The sequence below is a fragment of the Solenopsis invicta genome, chromosome 5 (genome assembly GCF_016802725.1).
Source record: "Solenopsis invicta isolate M01_SB chromosome 5, UNIL_Sinv_3.0, whole genome shotgun sequence".
Classification (NCBI taxonomy): Eukaryota; Metazoa; Arthropoda; class Insecta; order Hymenoptera; family Formicidae; genus Solenopsis; species Solenopsis invicta.
Window position 1 is genome coordinate 20,888,107 of NC_052668.1, and position 18,445 is coordinate 20,906,551.

Genomic DNA, 18,445 nt, shown 5'->3' on the forward strand with positions numbered 1-18,445 from the left:
CGAATGGAAACCTAAACTACCACGTGTCGAAAGAAATAATAACGAAGAGTTAAAAAACGTGCTGGAATATCGAGCGATGTTATTCACACGCTTCTTACTATTGTTTCGGCGGGACGAAATTATTTAATAATATGTACACATTCACGCGATGTTGCAGTAATATATTTTATAACGTGCCACGCCGGCGATTGGTTTATTTCCTTGTCGAACGATAAGAAGATTAATGTGCGCCGCGGCCAAATTATAGCGTACTAATTCACGGCTGCGATGGAGCGATAGCATGGTGCAGTCTGACCGACTTGAGATTTTCGAGTCTGGAACAATAAATGACGTTAATTCCGGTTGCCCGAACGGGACCGATGGTCTTCTTCCCTACGAACTACGATTTTCTGCACGATTCCCGAACGGTTCCCGGAAAAAAGTCGGCCGGGGTGGTCTCGTTCGGCACGCACTGCGCTTTACAAGGGAAGGCGAAGAAGAAGTAATATTCTCTTCTAACGCGATACTTTTGTTTCTTTGAAACAATAATTAACAGGTCGTGCTTAATACTCGTATATTATTAACATAGATAATTTAATAATATTAACTCCTGATCAACGCAGATGCATGATACTACTTTAAGTTAATTTCTTGACGAAAATATTCTCTAATATTCTCTTCACAAGAATATTCTTTCATTTTATACTACTGTAAAGTAAGAATTTTGTGGTCCGATACTGAATGGGGATACGTCGGAATCAGAATCTGAATCTCATTTTTACGCCTTTCCGTCATGCGTCCCCATGCACGTTCTTTTTCTGCCATCAAGTGCGGCGAATGTAGCGCGCTCGTTTCTTGAATTGCACTTTATTTATGCGATCCTCAATGATCTCGAGGTAAAGATAACCTCGCTGGAAGGCACGCCACGCGAGACTATTTCCTCGCGGAAATATTCTTACGTTAACAACCCGGGGTGGCGTGTGGGGCCTCGGGATCCGCGGGGAATCGTCGTCTCGCCGCGTTGCGCGAAGAGGTCAGCGTCGTCCTTTCTGCAATTTTATTGACGACGGCGAGGCGCGGAGTAGCGCGCTTTCCTCGCACGAGGGATTCCAGTTTTACCGCGTCCACGTTCTCGCCGTTCTAAAATTTATGATATTTCCGATCCTCCGGATTTTTTGTCCCTTTTTCCCCCCCTTGCTCGATGAGCACTGGCGTTTGCGTGCGCGGTGCCGGAAGTATATCGCGCCGATAGATCTAACGGTGAATTAGCGCGGATGAAAGAGATTTTTCTTTCTCGTTGCAGATGCTGCGGTCGGCGGATCACCTTCTTCTGCATCCGAGCGGCGAGATCGCGCTCCGATTATGGTGAGTAAATCCCCTCTCTTTATACAGCGTGCTAGCCTTGCGAGATAAATTATTTATGACGCACGCTGCGCGCCGTCGGTGGTATCGATTTATCGAGACGGTAGGATCGATGGTTTTTCTACGAATTTGCGCCAACGAAAACGTAACGGTGCGCCCCGTTCTTACCAACAAATCGAGTTTTCTTCAATGTACGCATTGTCGATCGATTTTGCTTGCATTGCACACGACGAATTTATTATTCTTTGAATACGTCGACAAATTTAAATTTAATTTATAAACTTACCACGTGCTATCAAAAGAATTTACGTGTTCGCATTCAGTGCTGGAGAGGAATTAAAATACAAATATTTATTTAAAGGCTATATCTGTATACACAATGTACTATATCTACTTTTTTGTGTACTTATTTTAAATATTGTTTTTTATATACATCCTTTAAATAAATATTTTCATTCTTTTTATTTCAGTGAACTGTTTTTCCCAGCACTTAGAGTCTGGGGAAAAACGAAAAATTGAATTACTTAAATAAATTTTTAGCTTCATTCAATTTTATGCGGAACATCTCTTATGTATCCTGGCTAGTATAATGCTGTTGCCTTTTAAGTTTTCTTTTGATACATCGCTATTTCTAGGGGGTATTATTTTCCTATATTCCACTTTAGACTTACTTTTCTTTTCGAGATAGATACGCTGAAGCGTGACGTGAAATTTTTGCACGATATATCCAGTGCTCAAGAAACACTCATTGTCACTTGGCGGTCGATATGGAAATCGCACTCTATACATTATGGAGTATCTCCACCCACCTAAAACCAGCCTGCGTTGCTTTATGTGTCCGTTGCTTTGTAACGCAACTATTTCTTCTCTTTTTTTTTTCCATTAGAAACTGGGACAGCCCACGGTGGGTTATATCATTGCCTCGGATTACGCGATTGCTCGTTAACGCGCGGTCGCATTGAGCAAACCTTCACCCACGACACTGTTAAATATTAATTGTGGCCCGGTGTGCGATATTGCGCTAGATCTACCCGTTTTAGGTATCGAGCGGGCCAGTATGCCCGCAATTCCACTCCATTAGCTGCCTTTCGTAAATTAGATTTGTCCACCGTTCGCGAATTATTAACAATCGCGAAAATTTTGTCCTATACCTGCGAACATCGAAGTGACAATTTAAGCGCGCCAAGAATAATACACCGTTGTAAATGTAAATATGCGCGAATGTCCGCGGAGAGATATCGCGAACGTTGTCGTCGTCGTCGTTCGATTCGCCTGGAGGTTGACTGATCTCGATTTACCGTTATTACTCGGCGGAGACGAGGAAGAGGAGACTCGGGCGGTCGCTCTAATCTTCCGGTACGCTCTCGCCTAATTAGCCCTTTCGCCGCGAAGGGCGTGCACCGTAGGTAACTTCTTTATGAGAATAACGATGTAAATGACTAACTGCCTTTCATAATTCCCTTCCTCGTGCTCCTCTTTTTTTTTGTCGACGTTACGTAAAAACGAGCTAACTCATCAAGCGAGCCTGTTTTGAATAAATTAGGTTTAAAGCGTGGTGTTTTATGTTGTCGACTCGCAAACACGAGGTATATAACACATTTTTTTTTTAAATTTTGTCAAGTAGCACAGTCCTGTGTAGTATTGTCCGTGTAAAAAGCAGCCGTCACGCGACTGTGTCGTGCGATGTTCCATAGAAATATAACTACCACTTTATCGTGCGATTATGATGCTCCCTGCTGACACGGGAAACGTTTTAATGGGAAGTAAACGTTTCGAAGCAGATGGGACTTATATTGCACGTATATTATTTTCTAACTTTTTCGCGACATACGTTACTTCTTCAAGCACAAAAGGCCGCTCGTTATTGCATAACTGATCGAAACTCATTTACATTGTATATGCTCACGTGCGCGTAACGATTGCATATTTAAAAAAATTATTACGTTCAATGTAACAGTCATTCTTCTCGCTAATCTTTTATCTAGGACGGATCAAGTTCTTGATTTCGTGTATTTTTTTTATGATTCGTGCTAAAAGCAGTGATACGTGTCTTTGAATATAGTCGACGAGTAGATAATCGTGAAGAGCGACCGCGTTTCGCGCGTTCCTAAATGAAATATTAAACATTACGCGGCACTCACGTGAGTGGAAAGCACGCGAACGTAACTCGCACACGACCTGATGTACCAGCTTCGAACGAACAGGCTGAAGAACAGTATCCGCGACGTTGGTAAAGGTACGTTCACCTCCTTCCGCTCGCGTTCGAGACACGTGTTTAAGATCACGCGCCGGTCCTATTAAGCCGGTCAATCATTACCGTGTGTTGATTGCACTGATTGCTTTTCGGTCGACAGGTTCTATCACGGTCTGCCCGCGTCATGGTGTTACGAAGATTATAGTGTTCATAACTTTATTATAATTTAAAGGATTAAATATTTAACCTTAGAGACCGAAATCATCTTTGAGATTTAATGGTAATTTGTATAAGAGAGGTTCAATTATGTGATAAATACATATATAATTTAAAATTAACTACAAATTAAATCACACATGATTATGTTTTTCATATATCATGGAGAAAGAAATAGAATAATTAAATTAATTTTTTACTTTAATTAATTTTTTTTAAACGTAAACTTTAACTTATTAACTTTTTCCCAAGTTAAAAATATACCAATACAAGAGAACAACCTTCGTTATTTAAATTATAAACTTAATTTAGAAATAAAAAATTAAATTTATTTGTTGATCCAAGTTGTAATTATTTTGTTATTTAGAATAAATTAATTTTTAAAAAATTATGAAGTTCTAATTTAATATAAATAATGCTTTTCAAAATTAACTTGTAACTTTAATTAATTTAATCTTAGCACAACTTTTAATTGAATTGTTTTTCGTTCATGTAACTTTTAACGTAACTGAATCAATTTTAGAAGCTATTAACTTTAACTTAATTTAGTTGAAAAAATTAACTTATCCAATCCTGTAATTTATATACTATAATATATACTTTCTAATATAATTTTATACATGATTTAACAATTAAAATTGAACGCGATATACATAAAAATAATTATTGTGTCCTGTACTCGAAAAGCCGACGCGATGCGAATGTTGACAGCGATCGAGCTTCGCAGGATTTTTATCGATGCTAATACTTCCGACGGTGCGTCTAACGTACGACAGAATACATTCGCGCTCGTAGATCGCGCGTAAAGGATAAGCGCACGCGCGTTTGCACGCGGACACGCGCGCGTGCATAATAACGCGTATACGCGCGTATACGCGCGTTCTCTCGCGCATGAGTCAGACAAATGGAATTTCGTGACACGCGATACCGAGCCGAACCGCGGCGGTTTATTAACAAGTCATCCGGGACCAGGTAACTCTCCTTGTAACGTTCGCCGCCGCCGAGCGTTAGAAGTCTCTCCGGCGTTTCGAATGTACGCACCGATGCGTGGAGAGGTGCACGCGAGAGCTCGGAGCGACAAGGCTCGAACGACGATTCATTTTCCGTGATGCCGACAGTTCAGCGGCTGCGTGTGTCCTACATGAATATCAGACCGGAAAGAAATCTGAGATGCAAATAATAAAATATGATTGAGCCAAGTTTTTATACACATATAATTTTTATAATAGTAACTTCGGTAACTAACAGTAATTTATTGCGCAAAATAAAAAAAAATAAAGAAAAGTAATTGTGACACCTTATGAATATCTCTAAAAAAAAGAATTTCTTCGAAAATAAAAGAGAAAGAATTAAATTTAAAGAAAAATATAAAGAGTAGATCTCTCTTTGAAAAATATTAACGATATAAATATAAAATTGCAAAATGATAATTTATTTAATAATTACTTCTTTTTATAAACTATTAATTTAATGTATTTATTAATTATTTGGCAATATTTGACTATTGTATGACGTTTGATTCTTTTAAAGCTATTTTGTTACAAGCAGTATGATTAAATATAAAAGTCTACGATGCGTCCGCGCATTCGAGTATATGTTGACCTCTTGAAATATTTTGCGAGCGTAGATGACCGGTTATATCTAACAATAGCGCTCGAAGGAATCCAAGGAAGAAAAAAATTTGATACTAGAGGATTCCCCGTGGCTATGACAGCAATGTTACTTTGTGCATGGCTTCAATCTGCTGCCGTTGGGATGCCAAGAATATTCTGTCGTGACCTGTCAGGTTTGCATGCCAATGTTCTCGCTCTTAGCATGAGCTGTAACGTCGTGCACGTAGCAACGTGGGTGCACGCGGATCTAGATAAAGCAACATTTCAAATGCGTCATTATTAATGCCAAAAGAAAACATTGCACAAAATTTAATGTGAACAAAGTACGATGTTTGTATTGCGTTTATTAATTTGTTTCATATTAATATTTGCATTTATCCAATTGCAATTATGAAGGCGTAAAGTGAATCATATTAACATATAGAGAAACAAATACGTAATTTATAAAATATTAATTGTATAGAATTATAAATATAAATATTTTAGCTTTTGTTAATACTAATTTAATTATTGCATACGGTCATTACGTGTGCCAATATTCTTCTTTATTTTTGTGATAGCTAGACGAAGACAGTCATATAAATTTTTATTAGTTTTTATCTGAACGCGTAATTCATATATAAATGAGCAAATTTTTAAAATTGGAATTAAATCGCGCTTTCGCGTTCAGGGGCAGAATGAGAGAAAAGAATATCAGCGAAACGGAGAGAGAGAGAGGCGAGACAGAAAAAGAAAAAGGGATAAAATAAAGGAATGGAGGGAAGCATGGAGGAGAGAAAAAGCGGAAGGACGATGCGGGAGGCATGTCGGCCGCCAGCGTCGTGGCGTGTATCGCATTTAATTAGCCACCATATGCGGCAATTAATTAAGAATTTCTCGCGTTATTGATGGTTTCACCTGGGGTGTCCATTAGTCGTTCCAACAACGCGCCGCGCCGTTTTCGAACTGAGAGCTATATTCGTTCGCGCAGCCAGGCGCATCCTGCGCACGCTTTTCCACTAATCTATCCCCAGCATGATATACGAGTCGGCCATAACGCCGGCAATTAACGTTCTCACCCTAGCCGCGTTTTATTCCTCGATAACAGTTCTTTTAACGAAGATTTTTGTTGAATTGCAAGGACTAAAAGAAGATAATGAATGCGTGTTTTCTCTCAGTTATATAAGTTACATTAGTTTTATTTATATCCATTACACTAATTATAACGTCTAAGGGAGAGTTGTCGAATGCATCCACTTTAGTTATTTTTTATGATATTTCTCATTTGGTATTGATTAGTACGCAAAGGTTGGAAATTTTAACTTATATTATAATGTTCAACTTTTCGCTAACAAATTAATTTATTATAAGCCTTTTGCAACATGCTATAAAAGTTATAAAAGATGTGTAAACAACTAGTCGCCTAAATCATACCTGTGATTTTTTTTAAGTGCTCTTGGCACTAAACAGAGATATAACATGTTACATTTTTATCTATATTACTTGTTTTTCATTTATTTTACATTCTTGTCACTAAATGGTACTTATATTAAGTAGAGATATAAGCTATTGATAGGACACGATTTAACAATTGATATACATTCAGTAACTTTCGCCTAATTATTAAATTTGCCGTAGCCGGGACTTTTTCATTTTTAATGACACAGAAATCGATAGAAAAAGAATGTAGCGACGTACATTTTCCAAAGTGGAAAAAGCTGTCTAGAACGAATTTGATTTTTATCTTAATAGAATAAGATACAATAATTCGTTAAGTTAGCTGTAACAATAATTTACGGATATACGTATATGCAATTTAATTTCTCCTTTATGAAATTATTATTGCGATTCACACATGTTTGGAAAATGTAACGCACAGCAACGTGCTTATGACAATAACTTCCCACAATATTACGAAAAGTTGTTACGAACAAATACATCGTGGTGCAACGCGTGGAAACGAATTCTTTTCAATGCTGCTCTTGCCTTGTTAGTAAAGTACGATCACTTTCAGTTTTTAAGTCAGACGATGGGATTATTATTAGTCATTACGACAAACATTTTACAATAATTACGTCTAAGCGATTACGTCGAATATTTTACATTGAGAGTGATTTATAGAAAGGGAGCGAAATAAGAACTTTATAATGTAAATATTAAAAAGTAAATCGTGTACATTTTATGCATACCGAGCGGTCTTACATTAGTATAGACTCTCGTTCCCTGGAATACGGAAGACTTTCATCAGGCGTTGTTTCCCGGCGCACATTTTTCAGCGTGTTTATTACATAATCCGGGATAATCTATTATCTCCGAGAAAGCGAGACGCGCCGCGCGAGCGCACGCTACTTTTCACATTATAATTTCGATACCGTCCGTCCGGTTTCCGCGATACCGTCGCGCTCCGACTTCCTCCTTCTCTCTGGTTAATGCTGCTACTTTCGACACGTCTGGGTGCTGATGGAAATGCCGTTGCCTCGGAAACGCGCGTCTCGCGGCCTGGAACCGGCGCGCGGCGCGCTGGGACGACGTTTTTGTTTGTATGCATTCCACGCGTTGCAATACGTGACATAATCAGTACGACACGCGTGTACAACGGGTGCCATTATTCACGAACAATGGGACAGGCCTCTCGGAGGATGTTCAACTGGAAAATCGCGTGTCTACCAGTGGTTCTGATACTTGACAGTTCATTAAATACGATTCGAGAAGCCTTCTATTGCGACTGTCTTTGAATCCTCTGTGACGGCAAATAAATTTCTTTTTTGCAGAAAATATGACAAATATATTTCGCGTGTAGTCATTTTTTTATCGCTTAAACCATATTAGTTTTCAAGACTATATTTTTTATCAATGGTAGATTATAAATTAATTAATGGCGTTATTTTTATATATATCTTGTACGCTAAAGAAGAGTATAAGAACTTTCGGTATATAGCGTTTGAATTTATTTTAATTGAAATATTTTATTTGTGAAAACAAATTGAAACTTTTTTATTCAAAAATTCAGTAAGTAACATTTTTACTTGCGAAGGAAAAGTTTTAGAAAACCTTATTTATTCGTTTTACCATGTTCTTTCGACACAAGCTTATAGTGACCTAGATACGGTAAGCTTAAGCGAAGCTTACCGAAATCGATATACGTAAGATTTTCCAGCGTGCGATTCAGCGCAATTACAACGTAATCCGCGTGCTCTTGCGAGATCTCGGTCGATCTTTGAAACGCTGAAAGTGGGCCAGATATTGGAAGTTGGTTCGCTCGCCCCCTCTCGCCGATGCAATATACATTCGCGCGTATAATCCATCGCTTTACTTTCGCTAACCGTTGAAGAGGTAAATAGATCTATATAGAAGAGAGGGGAAGGAAGAGAAAAAGAGTGGTCCTTACACCTTCGTGAACCGATCCTCTTGATTGCACCGATCGGCTTCTCTCGTGCGTCGCTGTCGGATCAACCTGAGGCGACCGTCGAGCATAGTCGTTTGAAATAGGTGACTGCGCTCTCGACCAAAGAGCGTGAGAGAAAGAGACGAGGGAGAGAAAAGGAGAGTCGGATTAACCTGAAGCGGAGAAGCGATAGGCCTCGTAGGGGCGAGGCAAGAGGATAAAGTTAGAGAAAGAGAGAGGAGAGAAGGATACGCGAGGCTGTGGCGTGACACGTCGTGATCGGTAGAAAGAATCTCGTCCTGCAACCCGGAAACGCCGTGACTAACAACTCGGTATCACGAAGGTGGAAGGAAAAGCCTGGGGACCCGTTCATTCGCGGGGTGCTGGGTATTTCTCCTCCTAAGGTTCAGGCGGGTCATCAACCATCGGCCGTCACGGCGGGCCGGGGGATCGCGCATTATTATGACCACATCTAATTGAAACTCTACGGCTCTCCGCTCGGTTCGGACCCGGCTCGCTCCGACTGCGCTTCGGTCGCGCCTCCGCGCATATTAAGGCGGGTAGAATAAACTCGTTAATAAATCTCGGAGCATCGAGGTGTTCTTAATGAGAATTCAGTTCGAACGCCTTCATACCTGAGCCTCAGGTGGATTAGGCTGTCGGTCTGATCTCTCGGCGAACCGTTGTCTCGTCGAACGACCTTGCATCATCGCTTTCTTTGTCCAACGCGACGACGTCCAGACATGATGAAATGTATGGAATGAGACATCAGTGAAATAGATAGAATCTATATTTCTACTAGGGGAAGTAAATGAAAGAAAAGGGATTGTGGGTTTATAATTTATTTCTTTTTTAATTTCTCTTTGCATAATTTTTTAAAATATTTTTGAGGAGATTAATGATTGGTGATGAGACCTAAAAATTTACTAAGTAGAGAACATAAATACTAGAGAGCAAACGAGTTATATAATTCTAATACATATATCTTATTTTTAAGCAATCACATTATGTAAAAATGAGTGATGAGTGTGTGCAATGTAGTAAGCTTTAATTACTTTGATTTTGCAAGAAAAATTCTTAAATAGAGCCGGATCATTTAGAAGAGATCATCAACCGCAAGAAATAGCTTTCTAAAAGTGTAAATTTGTTTGACCTGAGAAAGGCTAATGATCGAGATATTACTTGCCCAGCTGAACGATAGTTCAATGAACGTTCGTAATATTTTCTTCGCATCTTTGATGTATTACTGGCCCGAGATAAAATTCAATAAATATGAATATGATACGACGTCGTTACACATAGATGTAAAATTTAAGGTGCTTAATTCTCTATTTTTTCACGTTTACAGAATTAAAATAGAATTAAAATGATATAAATTCTTACATTTTTATTTTTTTGTAAATATTACATAAAATTTAATAACGTTGAGGTTATCGAAAAGTTATCAATTTTATTTCCTCGTTTATTTCTGGGATATCTAGCGAGGTTAATCGCAATGACGTTTTACATGAGCAGAAAATTAAGTCGACCGCATAGACAGCTGTGCACTAAAATCTGGTATGACAAGTAGTGCATCCCGCAGGAACGACTGATCCGCATAGTCATTTGGTTAGCGAACCCATTCGCTCAGCAAACCCACGAATCGGAGTTGAATATATCGCGGACATTCACATACTTTTATACGTAGGCCCATGTTTTTGTGAGCGATAGTGCAATCAATATTTGATGGAAAGTGGAAGCAAGACACAATCCAATTCAACTAGGTACAGATATAGATGGAATAAGATATTGAAAGCTAAAACTCATTTGTTATTTATAATCTTTAATTAAAAAGGAAACGAGCAGTGGGTTGATCCTAAGTCAAGATCTATCATTCACGATACACTGAACAGAAAGGACATATGTTATTGTCCGAAAAAGGTCTGCCGCTCCTTAATTTTTTCTTCTATTTCAATCTCGTATATACTTAACTTTTTATATATTCATGATTTCTTCATTCTATTTCTCAAATAGATATATACAGATATTAATCGTAATTAATCATGATCGCTGACAATGATTGTTGCCATAATTATTGTAATAAATTCGACAAGTATACATGTAAATGAAAGATATACCTAGATACTTATAGATTTAGAGATTGCGTAATTAATTGCGACACGGCCATTCCTGTGACGACGGGATTAGTTCCTTCATCGACATCGAGGATTTTCGCGAATGGATTTACGGACCCCTCGCATCTTTCGCACCCAGAACTCGTCAGCCGCTCGACGAAAAGCCGTTTTGCCATTCGCGTACTTCGAACATGGGGTGAAAGCTCGTTCCGTGCGTAAATGGAATGCCGCGAAATTTATATGACGGAGACGAGTTCACGACGGGTTAATAATATAGAGTGGCACCCCCTTACTTCTGTCTGCTTCTTTCTCACTGTTTTCTCTCCCGTCATCTCCCTCATCCCCGGTAGGATCAATAGTCTGGTCCCGGAGCAGGGCCGGCCGTAAAGTCCGCCTTGTCGGGCGACGAGAACAGTTTCCAATTTTCATTTGCTCCTTTGATATATATTAACACTTGGAAACGAGAATAATGCTGTTCTATATCTCGATGAAGTAAAAGAGGAAGGATAAAGTTTATCTGCAACGCGACGATTTAACCTACTTTTTTTTTTAAGAACTTGAGAAAATTAAAATAGATTCAATTTTCTCTTGACTTTAAAACTAATTTTCTCGAATTCTTTGAGAAAGTGGGTTGAAACTGAGTTGTAATTAATCCTTTAAACGCATTCCACAATCCGATATTTCCTTTCGTTTAAATTGCAAAATAACATCAGTTGTAAGTTTTTCTATGATATGTGTTTTTAAGTCAAGTAAATAATACATCCCTTCCTCTGTAAATTAAATTTTTATTTCAATTATTTAACTAAATTAAGTTAATTAAATTAATGTTTCTCACATGCTCGACACTGAAAGTTACACCCAATACTTAATTAAAGGCTCGAAGAGTAGTTGCGTGGTGACTCGCGGACCATCGAGGCACTAGAGTATTACATATCGCAAAGAACAATCCAAAGGTGAACGGCTGAGATTGAACCCGGGTCACTGAGCCGATGGTCTCGTACTCGCCGGACTACGAGAGCTTCCTTTGCATTATTCCATTTTAAGTTAATTTATTGCGCGGTTCTTATGCAATTTGCAATATTTTTGCATCACATTCCATCTTATTAGGAGGAGAGTTTATTTGATATCAGATGGATCGTCGCGCCTATTTGCACGCTACGATGACCGTTAATTAGTAACACGGAAACGAGCTACTGAGTGAAATGTAATTGCATTAAGCACTTCATGCGTGGAGATATAATGTCCGCGCACGCCGTATGCGCCCGTGCTCCTATTTCACGCGCGCATCTTTTTACACGCATGCAACATCGAAACACTTGGTTAATAGTTCGTTCGTAAGAAAATTCGACGTGGTCGCCCGATGGCAACGAATGAACGTAGCGATGAATTTTATGTTCTTACATGGTTGTACTTTAATCGAAAATTGTCTTGGTTGTCAGGAAACTTTTTGCGTTCTCCATCGTTACTATATTGTAATAAATCTCAAAGTTACTATGTTGCGTTAAAATTTTTTAATTTAAGCAATAAGAAAAACAAAATTCTACATGTATACATGTGTGTATATATACTACATAATATGAATAACTTTATTAATAATATTATAACATATATATAGAGTTATTCCTTCTTTAGTTTATTTGCCCACATGAATGCGAAATATTTGTTTAAATGTTTCTTACAAATGTGAGAGACGGAAAAGTTGAGTACGCGCGAATGGTGTATTTTACGAGCCGCCTCTCGTGCCTCTCTTCTTGCAAAATTCACCGCTAGCGTCTTTTTGAGTCATGACTGTACAGTTTTGCCACATCCGTCGTAATACTACCACCGAGACGCGACTGCAGAAATAGGATCGCGTTCTGCCCCCCGAACTTCCGCCGCGCCAACACGCTTCCGGTTTCTCTGTCACAGTAACTCTCCTGCGGCTAGGAAGGGCGCGGTCCGATTTGCTCGCTTTTATACATGCAACGAATCCTCTGAAAGATAAATATATTGATCTTCTAAAGAGAGAAAGTTTAAAGCAATAATTATTTCAAGTAATAATTATTACAACAATTTAATTTGGATTTTAATTGTGTTTATATTTCAAATGTGTATTGTATAACAAAAAATAAAAATCTAATCTTTATTGTCAATGTTCGGATATTAAAGAAGATATTACAAGATATTGAAAGGAGAGAAAAGAGAGAGAGAGAGAGAGAGAGAGAGAGAGAGAGATGCCTCAAGATTGCTTGAGAGAACTTCACAAGCATTTATCCCTTTTTTTTAAGTATCATAACGAGTATCGACAAAAAAAGCCCTTTCCATCAAAAATCGTTCTTTCTGCATCAATCCCGTGATTGTTACGCCACTTACCATCCTTCTTGATTATCCTGAGATTCATCGAACGTTGGTTTTTCTTTTTTTCTACCTTGGGCCGAACATCGAGAAGAAAATTCGATACCACGAAAGCTCGTCTTGGGGACTCGAGCGCAATGATATGGAAAATCGGCTGAGGAGAATAGGATGAGACGATTTCTTTATGTCGATGGTGGTCTTTCGTTAAACGAAGTTGCCGTGCACGTTGACTCATTATTGGAGCATGCTGTTCTCGCTCTCTCTCTCTCTCTCTCTCTCTCTCTAATGGCTCTATAGTGTTATCATTGTTTTTTGAAGTTTAATGAACTATGCAGAGCTGTCAAACGAGGCATATACATATGTAGGCTATTTGCAAGATCCTTAATACGACGTGAATAATTTGAGGGGATAATTTACACAAAAATACAATAGAACTCATTGGGTCAAAATAATGAAATCTATTAATTTTGCTTGAACATTATTATTTAAAATTTGTTTATTGTAATATATTATTGATATAATACAATCTTATTTTTTGCAGAATATATTACTAGAAAAGCGCTTTATGCATTTTGATTCTAACAGTGTGTGATAAAAGTGTATGATAAAATAGCAAAGTGCAGAGGTCCCACGGGGAAAAGCGTGATGGCCAAGAGTGGCATGATGCGCAGATGAAAGAGATGAGGGATCAAAGTGTGGCCGGCCGTGAAATAAAACGATCACGATCAAACGAGATCCCCGTCGAATAGGCCAAAAAGGGAGAATAAACGGGAGAAAAAGATTGTGAGAGAGCGCACGCAGAAGAGTGACAGGATAAGGTTGCACTGTGGGAGGGATGGACTTTTGGGGTTGCGGTCCAGCGGGATAGGAAGCAATCACTTGTTCCTCTGTAAGGGCTCCTACATCGGTTACAGCATTTCAATGAAAAAAAAGCGATGTAATAGGTGATATATTTTTTCGAGTGCGACATAAATGTAAAATTAAAATTTTGGCGATGAGGCACGAAGAACATCAATTTATCACGAGGATCGTTGTATTATTTGACTCGCGCGTATTTTTTGCGAGCTTACATTGTGCGTGAGAGATGCGTGTGTGTATGTGCGCGCTCTTTCATCGCGCTATGATGGATCGCCGAGACGAGCGACGAGGCGACAACACTTAAAATTTCTGGCCAAACCACTCTCCCCTTCTCGCATGCTTGGCTCTTCTGAATTTCAAGGTCGATGCGACGAGATTCTGCGGTCTTGCGTCTATCAATGCAATTGATAGCCGTCATTTTTTTAAACGCGGCTTATATTACCGCGATGCAACCTGTGTTACTAAAAGCACGATTAGCACAAATATCTTATAATTTTTTAGATTTAAAAATATCTACCTATTTTCATTTTTTATTTAAAAATTAACTTGAGTTAAACAATGATAAATTGAAATGACGTTGATCTTTTTTCTTTAATTAACGAATATTGCAATGGGCGAAATATTTTTACACATAACGGATATTTCGTCTATCCAAATATTTTTCGTGAAAAAATTACTTTAGTGCTTAATAAATATACGAATGAATTAATTCACTTTTTTTTTAGAGGAAAATTGTGTGTCGAGGTGTGAATATAATGCATCTCCCCTCTACTCGTCTACTTTGATCTCGTTTAGCTTTACGCTACACGAGCATGGTTAGGATGGCTTTAACAACGAGGTGTTATCCCTGAGATTCGGCCGGCTGGGTCAGGCGGGGTCACAGCTCCATTGTATTGGCGAACGCTTCTAACTCGGTGCACTGAACTCAGGGCCGTATCGAAGTCCGATACACGATGTGTCGTGCGTTCTTTCCTAGTGATCGTAACGTGTGTCACTACATAAACAGTTAATTATTATCTTTAGACAAATGTGCGCCAATATATCTTAAAAGTAAAACCCGTCGTTTGACGATCTCGTTCTGCAAAACGTAATCGACGATACCGAAAGGTCTTGTCCGGCTTATCGTAAAGGGGGATAACTCGATCCGACCAATAAATTAGCCGCGTAGAGGCGATGTCGACGTAAAACGCCAAGTTTCTCCGTGCTACCTGTTCGACCGGCGCGCGGCGCGACGATTCGGCCGTCTTAGCCTATTTCATGCAATTTTTTTGCAGCGGTATCTTTTTCGAACTGCAGACTGGAACGTAATAACGTGTGTACGCGAGGCGACGGCAGTCTCGGTAACGGTCGATACATACCTGATCGAAGCGGAGGAACGGGATGTAACGACGACGAGGCGACGCGACGGTGCAACGGCAGCAGCGGCGACCGCAACCAGCATTTCTCTCCCTCTCTATCTCCCCTTCTGTTTCTCTCACATCTCTCTCTCTCTCTCTCTCTCTCTCTCTCTCTCTCTCTCGTTCTCTCTCAGCCTCTCTCCTTCGTCCTGCGATGCGCGGAGCGCGCAGCATCGAGAGTGGCTGTATCGGGCACCCCGCTGCCACACTGACTCTGATATACTCACGAGATATCCGGGCAAGATTTAGTGCATCCTTTTGCTAGCTGCCCCGCAGAAAATCTTTGCCGGGAATCTCCCTTACAACCGATCGAAATGTTTCTCCTGTCCTTGAAATGAATACCACGGGTGGGAAAACAAGGTGAGCACCGTACAAACGATAAAGGCAAAACTCTCCTTCCCTCCACTCTTTTCTTACTATTGCTTGCTGCTTCTTTCACTTCTTTTTTTTTTACATCGTTCCTTGGTCGTCGCCGCGGCTGCTCAGCCATTCCGAGGATTAGCTAGGACATCGTTCCTTATCGGTTTGTGCCAGCATCCCGAAACTCCTATCCGATCTTACGTAGTCAAGCAAACCTCGCGAAACTTAAGCAGAAAGAAAAAGAAGACAGCTCATGATCAAAAATGTAAGCTGCAAACTATGGATTGTGCACAATTAAATTTCAATAAGAATAGCAGACGACTCTTTTATCTGAATTACAATTTAATCCTGTGACACGAGAATATGACGAAGCGCAAATTCTCGCGGTTCTCCAGTCTTGTATTCAGCGAGACATAAATTTATTCGAAAGGATCCGAGAGACATCAAACACTCGAGTAGTCGGGTGTTAGATATTAATCGCATTTAACAAGACATCTCGCTGGCCTCTTCAGTTTCCTGCAATTCAAAGAGAGACGAGAAGTAAAAGACAAGAACCGAGAGAGGAGGGTTAGAGAGAAATTTTGGTTTTTCATCGCGAGTAGAAGCACCTGCCAGCGCGAATCTCCGCATAAATTCTCGACTCTTCAGCCAATAAATCGTGCGCGAGTTCTTCTTCGCGGTTGTAAGACGTCGCGACGTCGAGGCAGCATCGCTGGCGTTATATTCCGACTCTCCACCGGAACTTGCCCTCGCCACTCCCACCTCATCCCGTTTCTTTCGTTCTATCTTTTGCCGTTCTTTCTCCTCCTCCTCTGTTCATCTATTCGAAGACGTGTTGTGCCAGACGCCGTCCCGTCCCTGCGTTTTGTTTTTCATGAGAGTACGTGGCCGCCTTTTCCTGTCACATTTTCTTCTCTGCTTCCCGCGCACGCGTCTCCTTTCACGCGCCCTCGCGCGCGCTCCATCCGTTCCTTCTCTTAAAATAATCAGTCGAGCTGATGGAACCCGGAAATGAAATTGCACCGGTGCCGGTGTGCCCCGGAGTACGTGGGTTGTTTCACTTGTGACAAGATAAGAGATTTATTCCGCGAACATATATTTTATAGAAAATTACACAAGATACATTTGTGCAACACGATGATTTTTCTCGTCGATTCTCCAAGTCTCGACCATAATAACGATTCTAGTACTTGTAACATTTGAAAGTGGTACGTCAGTTGGAGTCGCTTTTTTATGAACCCGGTAGCATTAATCTCGAGTACGAGAAAAGTGGCATGATTTTGCAATGATATCGGTACGCGTTCTAATGATACATCATTGCCGCTGCATCCACCTTTAGCCTTTTCGCCGGTGAACTGTATCGGCCTGCGCGCCTGTTTAAAGCCCCGAAGACAATCCGGCGGCGCGGCGTTTCTTTATCCCGTTGGTGCATCGACAGCGCACGGCTTCGGTCTTTTCTTGCTTTTCTTTTTTCCCACGAACTCGCCGTCGAACCGCGCGCGATTCTTTTTTAGCCTGGCACGTCTGCGCTCGTCTGCGCCGTCAAACCGCGCGAGAAGCCATCTTTTTCGTTTTTCTGCCCGCAGCTATGGTTTTAAATGCAAATTTCGGGCCCGTCATACGGCGAGCGTTGACCGTCGAGAGTTTCGCTGGGCAAGGACGAGCCGGCGCGGTCGCGGCCGCGGCCGCGGCGATCGAATTTGCGTAAGAATAGCGAGAAACGCACAGACGGACGGCCAGACGAAGTGATTCGCGGTTGCGTGAACTCACTCCTGTAAATGTACCGCGTTGCAATTACGAGACGAGACGAGACGAGACGAGACGTGGTCCGAGAACCACGTAATGACGATCACATTTAACAACGAGCGCTCGCATCTCCCGCGCTTGCCGCAAAGCGATACGGTTTCTCCAATTATTTTTATACGTTTCTCATTTGGCTATGGATTATTCGAATGCATTAAAGTACATGATATTTCATATGTACAAGGTCGCGGCTGCTGAATTTCAATCAGAGTACAAGGTTATCGTAATCATGTGGTATTCGCATAAATTTTTTAGTCAAACTACGTCAATTTTAATTAAACTACGTGAATTACATCAACTAATAATTAATTGAGTCATGTAGTCACGAGTGTAACGATAAGTTCCTAACTAATATGATTATTTCGAATGTGCTTGTATGTTTATGCAAATTGATAAAACGGTCGTCGACGTTTGCGCGCGTTATCGTATCGCCTGCATATATCACGTTCCGAAAGAGGGTGTCCCGAAGAGCGTCACAACACCCGTTACAAGCGTTATAAAGAATCACCAAGACCCAGCGTCACGGGGTGGTCCCGATACGCGACCGAGCCCGAAAAGGGCCGCGCCACTATATGATGATGTAAAAATAAAAAATAAAAATCGAGGAAGCAGAGAGGAGGACGTGAATGCCAAAAACGAACAAGAATCACTGCCGCGTTGCAGGCGTGGAGGAAAGCGGAGGAAGAGAAGAGAAAGACGATGGACTCGGATGAGAGTGAGAGTGAGCGCTGCGTCGGTGTTCGTGCGTGTTGTGTAAAGTGGAAGGGCCGAGAGTTCGGCAAAAGCCGGGAGAAGCGAAGGAGAGAGAAAGAGATGGAGAGGAACCGGAGGAGCGAGGAGATAAAAGGAGA

The 18,445-nt window shown here is 40.5% G+C and overlaps 1 protein-coding gene across 10 annotated transcripts in view; it reads left to right on the plus strand.

The window, feature by feature from the left end:
- Positions 1–18,445, plus strand: part of LOC105195119 (SH3 and multiple ankyrin repeat domains protein 1) — a 121,428-nt gene that overhangs the window by 46,270 nt on the left and 56,713 nt on the right. For all 10 annotated transcript variants that reach the window (XM_039449898.1, XM_039449897.1, XM_039449895.1 and 7 more), the window contains exon 2: positions 1,283–1,344. The gene's annotated coding sequence lies outside the window, so the exon portion shown is untranslated. The remainder of the gene's footprint in view (positions 1–1,282; positions 1,345–18,445) is intronic.